Source organism: Paramormyrops kingsleyae, chromosome 9, assembly GCF_048594095.1.
Source record: "Paramormyrops kingsleyae isolate MSU_618 chromosome 9, PKINGS_0.4, whole genome shotgun sequence".
Classification (NCBI taxonomy): domain Eukaryota; kingdom Metazoa; phylum Chordata; class Actinopteri; order Osteoglossiformes; family Mormyridae; genus Paramormyrops; species Paramormyrops kingsleyae.
In genome coordinates this window covers 26818050-26830583 of record NC_132805.1, presented here as the reverse complement: position 1 = coordinate 26830583, position 12534 = coordinate 26818050, and the positions used below count along the sequence as shown (strand labels likewise).

General features: G+C 46.9%; 1 protein-coding gene across 2 annotated transcripts in view; it reads left to right on the top strand.

Moving 5' to 3' along the window:
• efna3b (ephrin-A3b) overlaps window positions 1-12534 on the top strand; it is a 42721-nt gene that overhangs the window by 11149 nt on the left and 19038 nt on the right. The window lies entirely within an intron of this gene.

The window sequence follows — 12534 nt, the reverse complement described above, 5'->3', positions numbered from 1 at the left end:
GACCCCCGAAACAGCAGCCAGAGGTCACCGGTTTGAAGGAGGGACGGGCACACTCCGCTAATGCCCCTTACGACTGGGACAGACGCGCTAGGGACTGCCTTCTCCCTCCATCGTGTGAAAATGGGTGCGTTTGAATCGCAAAGGTGGGGGGGGATCAGTGATGGCGATGGGGATTGGGCCGAACTGCGGCCCATTTCAAATTCAATTCAGCTGGATTGCGAGTGAAACTGGCTTTAACATTTACATTTGATTCTGTTTGTTTGTCAGTTGTCGTTGCTTTTGTTTAGGGTCTTGTGCAAGTGTTCATCTTAACGTCTTAGGATGTGCACAATGCACACTGTGATTATAAACCTTTTTATACTTTTTTTAACCCCTATGTAAGGGCGATAATTATTATCAGAGACTCAGGAATCGATTTAACTGTGTTTAAATTTTACTACTCTGTTTGGCATAAGGGGTTTTTGGAGGGAAAAAAATTCATTAGCATTATATTTTTATTCAGGACTGCTCAATACATTCGTGCTGCTCAATAATTTACAGCGGTGGTTTTATTCAGGCTCAAGGTGACATATTATAATCAGACCTTGCCTGTATTAATTACCCATCTCCATCACATTCACGGCCAGGAATGGCGTATTAAAGGCCCACTTGAGCGAACAGCGGGGTGGAAGCGATTCAGTTTGGAGTCTGTTTGTCAGTCACCGTGAGCCCTCTGAATATGGCTATCCCATAAAAAAACAGCTTCAGAAATGGAACCCGTGTCATCTGGATAATTTTTTGACACGACGTTAAGAGCGTAATTAAATAAGAGTCAAGCTCTCTGGTTAGCGGTGACAAACGCATTGCTGATGGAGTCCTGTCTAGGACAGCCCCCCCCCAGCTCCTGCTGGGATGGGGGTGGGGCATTGCTCCTGTCCGAGCAGGCCTCCTGCTTATGACGGGGGCAGAGCGGAGATTTATCGCACAGTTTTTCGCTTTAGTTTGGCCCGTCAGGGGCCTTCTGGGTTACAGCCAGAGGGATCGCCTGTCTGGGCTCGCTTTGACTCATTTACATTCGGGGTTTTTAATCCGGCCTGTGGCTCGTCCCACCTGCGGCCGGCGAATCACAGACCCAGCGGTGCGCCTGGGAGATTCGGCAGGCCCGCCGCTTCTCTCGCTGGAAATGAAGATTGTCGGGAAAACGGCAGTGACAGCCTGGGTAATAAATGCCACCTTGGGCTGCTGTTGTAGATGTCAGGGGCTGAACTGAAATTGAAATACTTATCAGCTGGTTGCGATTTACTTATTCGCATTTAGCAGGTTTTGATTTAATCTGCCTTGTAAATGAATCTGAATCCAGGTCTTGAATATGCATGGGCACATAAATAATTAACAGTTTTACTGTCGAAAGGTACATGTTTAAATGGTAAGTGGCTTGTCGTTTTTTGTTCAGAAATAAAGCTTTTGAATGTGATGAGCAGTGAATAGATGTTTTTTTATGCGTCCAATTCAGCTAGAATTCAAATTTCCAGCATTTTCAATACATCAAATATCTGCCGTAGAAATGGACACTACAAAACTCTTATGAATATAATAAGTGCTATTATGATAATTGTTGTTTGGGGAAAAGGGACTTGTGTTTAGCAGATTCTACTGTATGTGTTTTTAGGGTCGTCTCAACATTAAAAGTGGTCACATTTTTATAGATAATTATAATTTGTTTTTAGTGTGTGTGTCTCCCGCATTTTACCGGTCTGCCATTAAGATAAACACGGCCGTGCGGCAAGAGCAGGCCCACGCCGGCATTAACCCTCAAGGCAGAGTAACTAATGAGGGCCAAACAGGCCTTTTTAACGGTGCCACTGACCAGAACCCTCCACCAGCGCCTTTGCTGGACCTCATTTTCTGTCGCCGCGTCTGGCCAATTGGCCGCGTGCACATTTGGCCCCTTTGAAATGCTCCCACAGTCCTCCAAGCTATTTGTGAAAAATACATTTTAGTATATTTGGGCCCGGATGTGTACATGTCGTTCCAGGAAATGTCTTTATTGAAAACGAATTATTGTTGACGCGGTGTTATAGTACAGCAGGTTAAGGGTTTGCGAACTGAAATGAGCTGATGGACGGCGTGAGCCAGATGGGTGTGGGTGTCATGCAGTCACACCGGATCGTTATTGTCCAGTCATCTAATTATATGACTTCAGGCAGATCATTATTGGTCAGCTGGTGAATACTAACCAGTATAAATGAGTATCCTGTGTCGCTGAGTGAGAGAGTAATCAGTACTGTAGGGGCAGGAGCTGCAGATCTTGCTGGCCAGGAGGTATACAGCTCCACGGCCGGCGCGCAGGACAGGGTTAAGCCATCAGGAAGAGTCGTCCTGCGGAGTCGGGAGGGATCCCGGTGCAGCGGCCTGTGCGTGTTTTTACCGTGTCACCTTTGATGTCCTGAGGATTCCAGTCGTGGTCGATCCATTTGAGCAGTTAGTAAGCACCGGTAGGTCTGTCCTTAATGCACGGCTAGAGGGACCAGCAGCTCTTCCGAAGGGTAAAATCCTGCCCGCCGGCTGTCCATGTCCCCGACTGGGCTTTCGCCGCCAGATGTGGCCACACCTCTGCAGCCGCGTGAGCCTCGCTCTGCGTCCATGCCGGCCCGGCACTGGGCTCCATATCTGTGTTTCTGCTTAGCTTGGACACTTTTCACCGGCATTTGCATCCCGAACAACAGGAATTTGTGCCAATTTGCATGTAAATGGGTTTGTCCCAAGGCTGGGATTAAATTAAAACTTTCACCCACACATTAATGGCAAATTGCAAACTGGCCTGCGATGTGTGTATTTTCGCTTGGTGGGGGGCTGCCACGCAGGGATCCCGTCCATTCAGGGGGTATAATTTGCCATCTGTGGATGGGTCAGGGTTGTGGTGCAGCACGAGGCCCTGGAAGCCGTGTGGCAGGCCGTCCTCACACTCAGTGCCCACGACACGATTTTGGAGACAGATGTTGAAGGAAATGTTTAAATCTTCATTTACTCTGAGGGACGCAAAGCATGGCAATTTTAATGAGTCAGTGAGCCGTATTTTTTACATCACCATCCCTTAGGGTTGTGTGTAACGATTTATACCTAGGTATAATTGATCTGTATATTTTTTTACGCTTTACCACGTCAGTCTAGCTCATGTCGTACTCTGTTTTGTTTTACCATTTAGTGAGTGGTACCATTCATCGACTGGGAAAAGACCACTCTGATATTTCCCTTAAATGGTAGATATTTTATTTGTACCAGATATAAAACTAGAGTTGTTCATATATTTCGTATGTCTGTTTTTTGTTGGCAATAGACGTGTGTCAGTATGAATCAAGGTGATTCATTCTGAATAGTGCATTTTTTTTCTTGCAAATGTATCTTTGTACTGCATGAGAAAATGTGTTGCTGTTTTGTGAATGAAGAATGGCGACTGACCACATGGGCACCAAATCCGAAGGTTGTTTTACAATGAGGATTTTAAGAAGGAAGCCTCCCTACTGCGGCACTCTCCACCACATCTCACCATCTCATTTTAGGAAAGTGTTTCGTGTGGAGGGAAAATACTCTTATTCAAAGTGTTGAAAGTAACAAAAAGATCCCGAGTATGATAAGACCTCAAATATGCATTTACCGTCTCGGGGGGGAAGCTGTTCAGATGTAATCGTTTTGTGAAATGAAGAAATGCGCTTCATAAGTGAATTTTTTATATAACTGATATATTTCCAAAACTATTGTAAAGTATTTGTGTGTGTATGTCTGTGTCTGTGTGTGTTTACGGTTGTCTGTGTGTATTTCTGTGTGTTTACGTGTGTGTGTTTGCGGTTGTCTGTATGTGTTTACGGTTGTCTGTGTGTATTTCTGTGTGTTTACGTGTGTGTGTTTGCGGTTGTCTGTGTGTGTTTACGTGTGTGTGTTTGCGGTTGTCTGTGTGTGTGTGTTTGTGTCTGTATGTTTGTAATCATACACACACAGACACACACAACAATTTAGCAAACTTATTTAGTTCTAATGCTGGGTGATGTTTGAAAAAGGAAAAACGTTGCTGAGGATTGTCATGGTCTGCAGAATTGTCCTTTAGTTAAAAAGAGACTCTTAAAAAAGCTTAGTGAGTTGGGCATTTTTTAAATAATTCCTTTTTTTTTTTACTTTTTCTTTAGACTTTTAGCCTCAATACCAAAGAGCTTTCTGAGACTCCTCTGCTGAGGTTATTTTATAGTTTTCTTGGAGCTCATCAGGAGTTTTTCCGGTGATTTTTGGGAGTTTGTTTGCCACTCCCTGTGTCTGTTAATGCTTAATAGTGCTGTGTTTTTCAGATTACATGTTTAGTCGTAACAATATCACTTTAATCAGTGTAGAATTAGACGTTCACTTAATTGTGTGATGACCACTGGTAATTGCTACTTACTGACATATTAAATACTCATGTCCTGACTTCTGTTTTAGTATATTAATTTCCATTCACCTTTTACAGAACATTGGGAAATAATTGTACCTGAATTGCCTTTTTATTTTCAGCTTTCGGATTATGAAATTGTACTATTAAGTGATGAGAAATTAAACTGGGATCTTTGTTCCGGAAAAATTTAATTTAAAAATGTAAAAATTTTAATAATCATAGTTGTGTAATTTTACCATCTGAGAGGAAAATTAGAATCGGAGCTCACTGTATTGTCAGTATGTACGAACATATTAGAACTGTTAGTTTTCCAGTGCCAAATGGGGAACACTTCACAGAACAGTGTGTGCAGAACAGGAAAACAAATAAGAGAATACAGATTGACAGAAGACACAGTGCAAGAGGTCTTAAGACAATAGGTTAAGTATTAGAATACAATTAGAGAGGCTGAAGTTCAGCTTGAGTGCAGAGCCTGGCTTTGGGAGCCGGCTGCAGGGGAAGCTCCAAGCCGGTCACATCAGGAAGTAATCAGCAGCACAACGCCAACGCCACTCTCGCAATTGTAAATGCCGTCCGTCAGGACGTTCCTCCAGTGGGTTGCACACTCATCAAATTATGGAATATTAGGCTTGACATTAACAGACAATATAGGGCTTTAATCAGCGAAATCAATTACATGTGACATTGCTGCAGAGGGCCCCCCCCCCCCCCCCCCCCCCCCCCCCCTCAAAGCGATGCAGCGATCCGGCTGACTGTTTACCGCGGCCCCACGGCCCCTTCTGCCGTTCCCTTCGACGTGGAGAGTGTGAGAATCATACAGAATTCAGCCGTGAGCCTCGCTGGGCGCTTTGCTCATCTGCGGCTCCGGCTGGGTAAATGAGAAGGGAGGCAGTGGGTTGGCTGAGAGATCTTCCCTTGAGTGCGGCGTCTTCCTCGCTGAGTCCAGACCCGTGGGTAAGGGGTCAGAGGTGTGAGAGAGAGCAGCACAAAAAAGTAGCACAGTTTAACACTAATACGTAATGCTTTGGCTGTCCAGCGAGGTCATAATGTGTATAATGGCAGCTTCTAGGCTCACCTGTGTTTTAGTGTTTATGTAGTATGGTTACTAACAGCACTATAACCACAGCAATAATGGCTGAATGAGTATCTGTAATAGTAGTAATAATGGTAGTGTAATAGTTCTCAAATAGTGAATGTTAACTGATATGTGACGTTTGCCTTATTGCATTTAGCCTGATTCAGTGCATCAGTCCACTGTAACATCTCAGACAGTGTTGTGCATTGCAGATGCACAGCAGAGAACCAGGTGATCTGGCCCAAAATGATAAAGTGATATTTTTTTCTGAAATGGTATTCTTTTCTTAAAATATTTGTAAATGTTATACTGAGGTCGGTTGCTTATCAGCTCTTGATTTTCACAAGCAAGGCAATATCTTGGCACGCTGCCAAAGCCAACCAGGTACGGAGATACATAATTATCACCCAGCAGTGGAGCAATGTGGGCAAAGCCGTGACGTAGGCTGTCCGCAAGGGCCGTCCTGCTTTATTTAGGTGTGCTGGGGGTACACCTCTGTAACGGCATCACAGTTTTAGGGTAAATGTAGAAGACGCGCATTAACCAGAGCTGGATAACAATGTCATTTAAAAATTGTAGCTCAACACAATGATTATGCCTGGTAATCTTTTTGTGAGGCTTGATATAAATTCAGAGGATTGCGTGGTTTTCTGCTGCCGGTTCTCAGAGTTGAGTGTATCCTCACGGAGCCCCAGAATCGGTTTCCAAGGCCAGTTTGATCCAGATCTCTCCTCCACGTTGACCTCCAGACGCTCCTCTAATTTGTCAGTACAGAAAGTGGGATTATTTTCTGTGCTTCTAGTTAATATCTGCTTCTGTCCATTTAAACATAATGGTCTGCTGTAAAATACTGTCAGAGAAAATATCAGCCAAATTTTATATAGTATGTAAAAGATAGCGGTTAGTGTTTTATCTTTATAAATATATATAAGTAATGTGATAGGCTCCATTTCTCATGTTTAGTCCCAAATGTCATTGCCCAGCGTCTTTTGGAGCGGAGTTTAATTTAATGCTTGTCTGGAGCCAGGCCTGTATCTCGGCGCACTTCCCTTAACTTTCCTTAACTTAGGCTCAGCCGTGTCCCCCCCCCGGTACCGTCTAACCGGCGCGCCTGTCAGAGGCGCAGATAGCACGGCGCGGTTCCGCATGAGAACCGGCAGGCGTCAGTAACGAAGCCCAGGGCACCGCGGCGGGCGGAGCGCCTCAAACGCCAAGCGGCTTTCTAGGACTCGACGGACCTTTATTCCTTCAGAAGGTGCGTTTAGATGTTAAAGCTGCGAGGCCTCCCGCACAGCCCAGCCAGCTGTGAAAAGCTTTCCAGTAAATGGAAACTAAATTAACCAAAAGAAGTTTAATTTTATTTTTAAATTGTAGCACCTTGATCCAGAATGACTGTGCATATTTTACGTTTACAGACACCTATTTATGCGGCTTTATTTTTACTGTTTGATATTTAAAATTTGTTGGAGAAATTCAGAGTGAGTACCGTTTTCAAATGTACAAAAGCAAAACCCTGTTCAAGATTACATCCCATAATACGTTGCTTAGAAGTCCAATTCTGTGATTACCGCTCAGTACAAGATGTCTGAAAACCACAAGCTGGGATCGCCATGGTAGCAGCTATGATTTCCACAGCTTCACCATAAATTTCCATATTTTTCTGAATAAACATGCTTGAAATATATTTCATTCGTTTTACAAGGGAAACGATTTAATCCATTATAACCAGTTCAGTTCTAACGATTCAGATGTGTGTGAATTGCCTAAAAGCTCATTTTCATCTGCATATCCTGGACAGGTGAAAAAATACGCGACCTAAAGATACATCGCATTAAAATGAATCGGTTAAAATGAACATAAATGTTAAATAGCCACTGGCAATCCAGCACAACACATTTTACTCGGTGAGCTTCTCTTAGTACCGCTGGCAATCATCACCATGGTGGCGAGGTTTTTATTTTAAGTTTTGACTTAAAAGAAATTGGTACAGCTCATGATCCAGTTAAGCGCAGAAAGAAAGTCGGACTCGCATATGACCGTGAGGCCGTCCCGTGTTCGTCGTCAGAAATTGTTTTGCGTGTTTCAGTCGCTTGTCTTGTGGATGGTATTTACCAGTGTACGAATGAATAATTAAGCGTAATCTCCCTGAAAAACAGCAGTTCATGGGATCCCCCTCACACATCCTAATTAAGCAGCGGCGTCAGTAATGTAGGATTATCCCCTTTCACAGCATTCATTTAGCCAGCTAGCTAACCAGAAGGCTGTTCTCTCTGCTGCCGATTTTGTGCAACCTGTTACTTTCTCTCTCTTTTTTTATATATAAAAAAAAATAGTCTCTCTTTACGCGACTGCACTGAATGCAGCAGCGCTGAGGATTCATGGCCGCCTGAAATCGGTGCCCATTGTTAAAACCGGTCTCGTTATCTTGACGTCGTGATACGGAGCTGAGAGCATCAGCGGAATCGTTAGCAGTCAGCATTTCCCCTGCTTCTCTTTGCGTGCACCTTGTGCCGCACATGCTGTTTAAGCACTTCGGGGGGTGCGGGGGGAGGGGGGCTGAAAGACAAAACTACAGTAAACAGTAGCCACCCACCTACCCCCCTCTCAATCTGGGGTTGAAGCAACCGGTTTGCTTGTGCTCTGTTACACGACCTGCTTCAGCTCAAGTGCCATGTTTCTAGAGAGACAGGAAAGACCGGCAGCTCCCACAATCCACTGGGGGCGGTCAACGGGTTACAGAAGATGAAATATTATAAGCTCTGTAATTGTATACGTTGTTATAAGCATTAGGTGAAGACACCTACTCAATAATGTAATAAATAGGTATCTCTAACATTTTTTTCCTCTCATATTAAATTACAAGAGCCCAAACCATGAGGTACTAAAGGCTGCAGGAGCGGTGATGCAGCTGAGGGATGGGCTTGTAACTGTAGCTTTAACATAAAATGTATTTCTTGGCTTTTTCTGTTATGGGGGTTATTAGATTATAACTGAAGTATCACAATATTTCTTAAAGCCCTAGCAACCTCGAGGCCCTTCTGTCATGCCGCCTAAGCCTATTTCTGATGTGAATTTGCTTCAGCACATCATGGGGATGTGCAGAGAGGCATTTGTGATGTGAATTTACTTCAGGACACCATGAGGATGTTGAGCAAGGCATTTCCAACGTCAGTTTACTTAAGCACAGTGTAGAGATGTGGATTCAAATTTGCTTCAGCACAGCAGTGTGGGGACGTGCAGAGATTAATTTCCAATGTGAATTTGTTTCAGCACACTGCACTGTGTGGATGCGGAGAGAGGAATTTCTGATGTGAATTTGCTTCAGCACAGCAATGTGGGGATATGGAGAGTGGTTTTTCTGTTGTGAGATTGCTTCAACACAGCAGTGTGGAGATATGGAAAGAGGAATTTCCAATGTGAATTTTCTTTAGCACAGCAGGGTAGGCAAGTGGAGAGTGGTTTTTCCAATGTGAATTTGCTTCAGCACATCATGTGGATGTGGAGAGTAGTTTTTACAATGTGAATTTGCTTCAGCACAGCAGTGTGGGGATGTGGAGAGAGGCATTTCTGATGTGAAATTCCTTTAGCACAGCAGTGTGGGGATGTGGAGCGAGGCATCTCCGATGTGAATTCGCTTCAGCATGTTATGGGGATGCGGAGAGAGATATTTCCAAAGTGAATTTGCCTCAGCACACTGAGGGGATTTGCAGAGAGGCATTTACAATGTGAATTTGCTTCAGCACATTGTGGGGATGTGTAGAGGAGCATTTACGTTTGCCTAACTCTGAAGGGCGGGAAAGCAGCGTACAAACTGTCTCACTTTGTCAAAACGGTCTGAGACAAGCAGGCTTTAATAACAAACTCACAGAGACTGGTGCTACCTCTCCCTCTCTCTCCCGCTCTTCTCCTCCTCACCACCCTCTACCCCTTTTTATCTTTCCTTCTCTTTGCCATCCTCATAACTTTGAAATCCCTGATTCTTTACCGTCTCGTACTCTCCCTGCCTGCGTCGTTTAATTTCCGTGTCGCTGTCCGGCCATTTTCCCTCCGAATCTGTCCCCCCCCCCCCCACACGCCAGCCTTAGCCTTCCCTTCTCCCTGCTTTACTGCTGGGAGGGGGGTTTCCTGTGAGACACAAAGAAATATTTGGATCCTGGCAGACAATGCGTTGTGTAGGAATGTGAGGCTTACAGAGGAGGGGAGTGAATTTGGTGAGGTGGGATTGTTGAGCATGACAGCTTCCACACCCTTCAGGGAAACAAAGAACCGCTTGGCCATTCCGCACTGCCCTGCTCTCTGCAGCCGGCTCACTAATGCGCACTGGGTCGAGCTCCTCGGCGCTGTCGTTCCAGATGCCGGCATGTGCCGGGGAGGGCCATCGAGGCAGCACTCAATTGAACCGCGGGATCCACGGACTTTAAATTCCCAAAGAAATCGATAGCTGTCTTGCCTCTGGCCAAGCGGCTGCAGTCTTTACAGTTTCCTCAAGGCCGGGCCACACTATGTGTGCGCTCTGCAGAGACATCATTGAAAAATGATCGCGGCGTTAACCTAAACAGTATTACCGGCGGCGGCCGTAGCCAATGGCCACGCTCTGTCGTCTCTGCAAACTGGATGTGAAACCCGCGCTGCCTTTCCGGTCGGATCAATTCGTGATACAGCATTAGACCTCACTCCGTGCCTCTTTCTCCACCTTAGGCCGTGTCACCTGCTCTCTCTCCCCCCCCCCCCCCCCGCCCCGCACCCGCCTTGGCTACGTGGCAACCCTTGTGTCAGTCTTAAAAAGGTGAGAGTCCTATTAGCACACATTAGCCTTTTGAACTGTGCTAATCTGACTAATAAACACGCACTGATGGTGCGATACAGAGAGGAGCTCTCACGCCGATCCCCAGCAGCCTCCTCCGGTGCGTCAATCTGGCCGCACCCATGTTTGCGCAGACACATGTGGCAGGAGAGGCAGCCGTTTATTACGCTCGACATCCTCTTCAACTTAACTTCAGATGAAAGTGAGAGTCCTTAAGGTATTTCACAAAGCCTGTTGAGAGCTCCTGTTTAATTTTCCTTGCTTTAGGAAGCAGTGCTACAAATGGATATTATCTGTTCAGATTTGAATTCATTTTGTTCGCAGTCTGCGCGTGTGTGTGTGTGTGTGTGTGTGTTCTTTATTACAGCACTGGCTTGAGGCGATTGCTATCAGGATTCTGGTGCTTGTTACAGAGCTAATGTTAAGGCTGTCCATCCCTGACCTCTCTTCATCCCAGAAGCGACCCCTACCAGTGCCCCCACAGGTTTCAATTCTCCTGCTTGTTTTCTCTCCCTTCGTCTGCACTTGCCTCCCTGTCTCAGTCATGTGACGCATCATGGTGGTCTGAAACAGTGACAGCTCTGTGCATCGTCCAAATCAAAATGAATTCTCAAAGTTCGGCACAATTAATCAGAAATTACACCCCCGCATCACAGCGTCTCGGTCTGTCGCGCCCCATGTACGAAAGCTGCCCCCCTTCCCGATAACTGTCTGTGCCTCTGATGTTCAGTGGACTGACTCAAAAGAACATGATTCCCCGCTGAGCTCTCGATCCGGGTGGGGGGGTTAATGTGCGTCTGGGATGAGAGGTGGGTGGGGGAGCTGAGCGGAGGGGAGGGGAGGGAGGGGAGGGGGTGAGAGAGGCACAAGCTGAGAGGACGGAGAGTGACTGTGCTTTGGTGGTGATCCCAGACTTGTTGACAGCGCCGCCCCAGTGGCTGCCTTATGAATGCTTTTCCTCTGAGCTCTGAGCACACGGATGTGGATGTGAGTGATTTGCCATCATAATGGAAGCTCGTTCACAGCCCCAAAATGTGGCTGGGACAAGCATTTCTTTGTTGTTTTCAATCTGAATTAGAATCTGAGTTAGAATGTAATTCAGCCTGAATTAGACAGCCACGGGGTGGAGGGGGCCGGGCTGTCCTGCTCCCCCCCCCCCCCCACCAGGTGCCTGTTCATTGCTGCAATGTAATTCCGAAGCGAGACGGAAAGCCAGGGGAAGATATGCAAAGCATGGAGGTAGAGATATTGATGGATTTGGGGGGGCTGACGGAAATAAGTGGCCGGCTAGAATAGATGGGATGGCGTTATGTAGGGACATAAAGATGAGCTTCAGCTTACGGTGCCTGACAAATGGCCGAGGACCTCAGACAGCCCGGCGCGAGGGCCTTGGGGAGCTCTGAGGACCGGCCGAATGGGAATGGGGGGGGGGATCACAGAGGATATTGTTGTTTTAGGATCAGTCCGAATGATTGCACTTACCCTCCCTGGGGAGGTGGCCCAGCCCCCCTGCCTGCCTGTCATCCCCTTCATTTGCTTGCACTGTGCAATGCAGCGTGTGTCTGCTGGGGGCTTGGGGCACTTAATGCCTTTTCATTGTTGAATGGCTCCGTCTCTGCCAGTCCCCATCCTGCATGGACCCTGTGCACGTGATGGGACTGAGAGCTGGAGCTAGATCAGGATTCGGTCGTCTCTATGTCTCTACACCCAGTTATTCCTTTGCGGTCTGGATGGGACTTCACCGGATGCGGCCTTCCCACAGCTCTTCCGTGTGGGGGGTGGGGGGCCAAATGTCTGCAATCTCCCCCTCCTCCTCCTCTCCCATCCGTGGATCCTCCTGCACTCCATCACTGCATGTGGCTCGCAGGATCAGGCAGGTGCACGGCTGCTTTCAGCCCTCTTCCGCTGTTATAGCACTCCTGGGAGCACCTTCTGCTGACGCGGTTTCCATGGGAATGCAGCGGCTGGCCCATACTCGCATTACTGGGGCCGAGGAAGCCCTTGTGGACCAGGCCCCTGTTTAAGGGTTACGGTTAAATCGAGTGCGGTTAGGCCCTCAGGAACGGGCAGCTGTGAGCACCGGTGGGCGCCGTGTGTCCCTGGCTGAGGGCAAACTGAGTCACTGCGGCACCTGTGCAGGCAGGAGCTTCCCACCTGGGAGGCAGCATTTGCACAGGTATTTTCAGACCCTGAGGTGGAGAGAGGGACGTCCATGGGCCCCACATTCCTGGGGAGAGGGATGTCCATGGGTCCCAC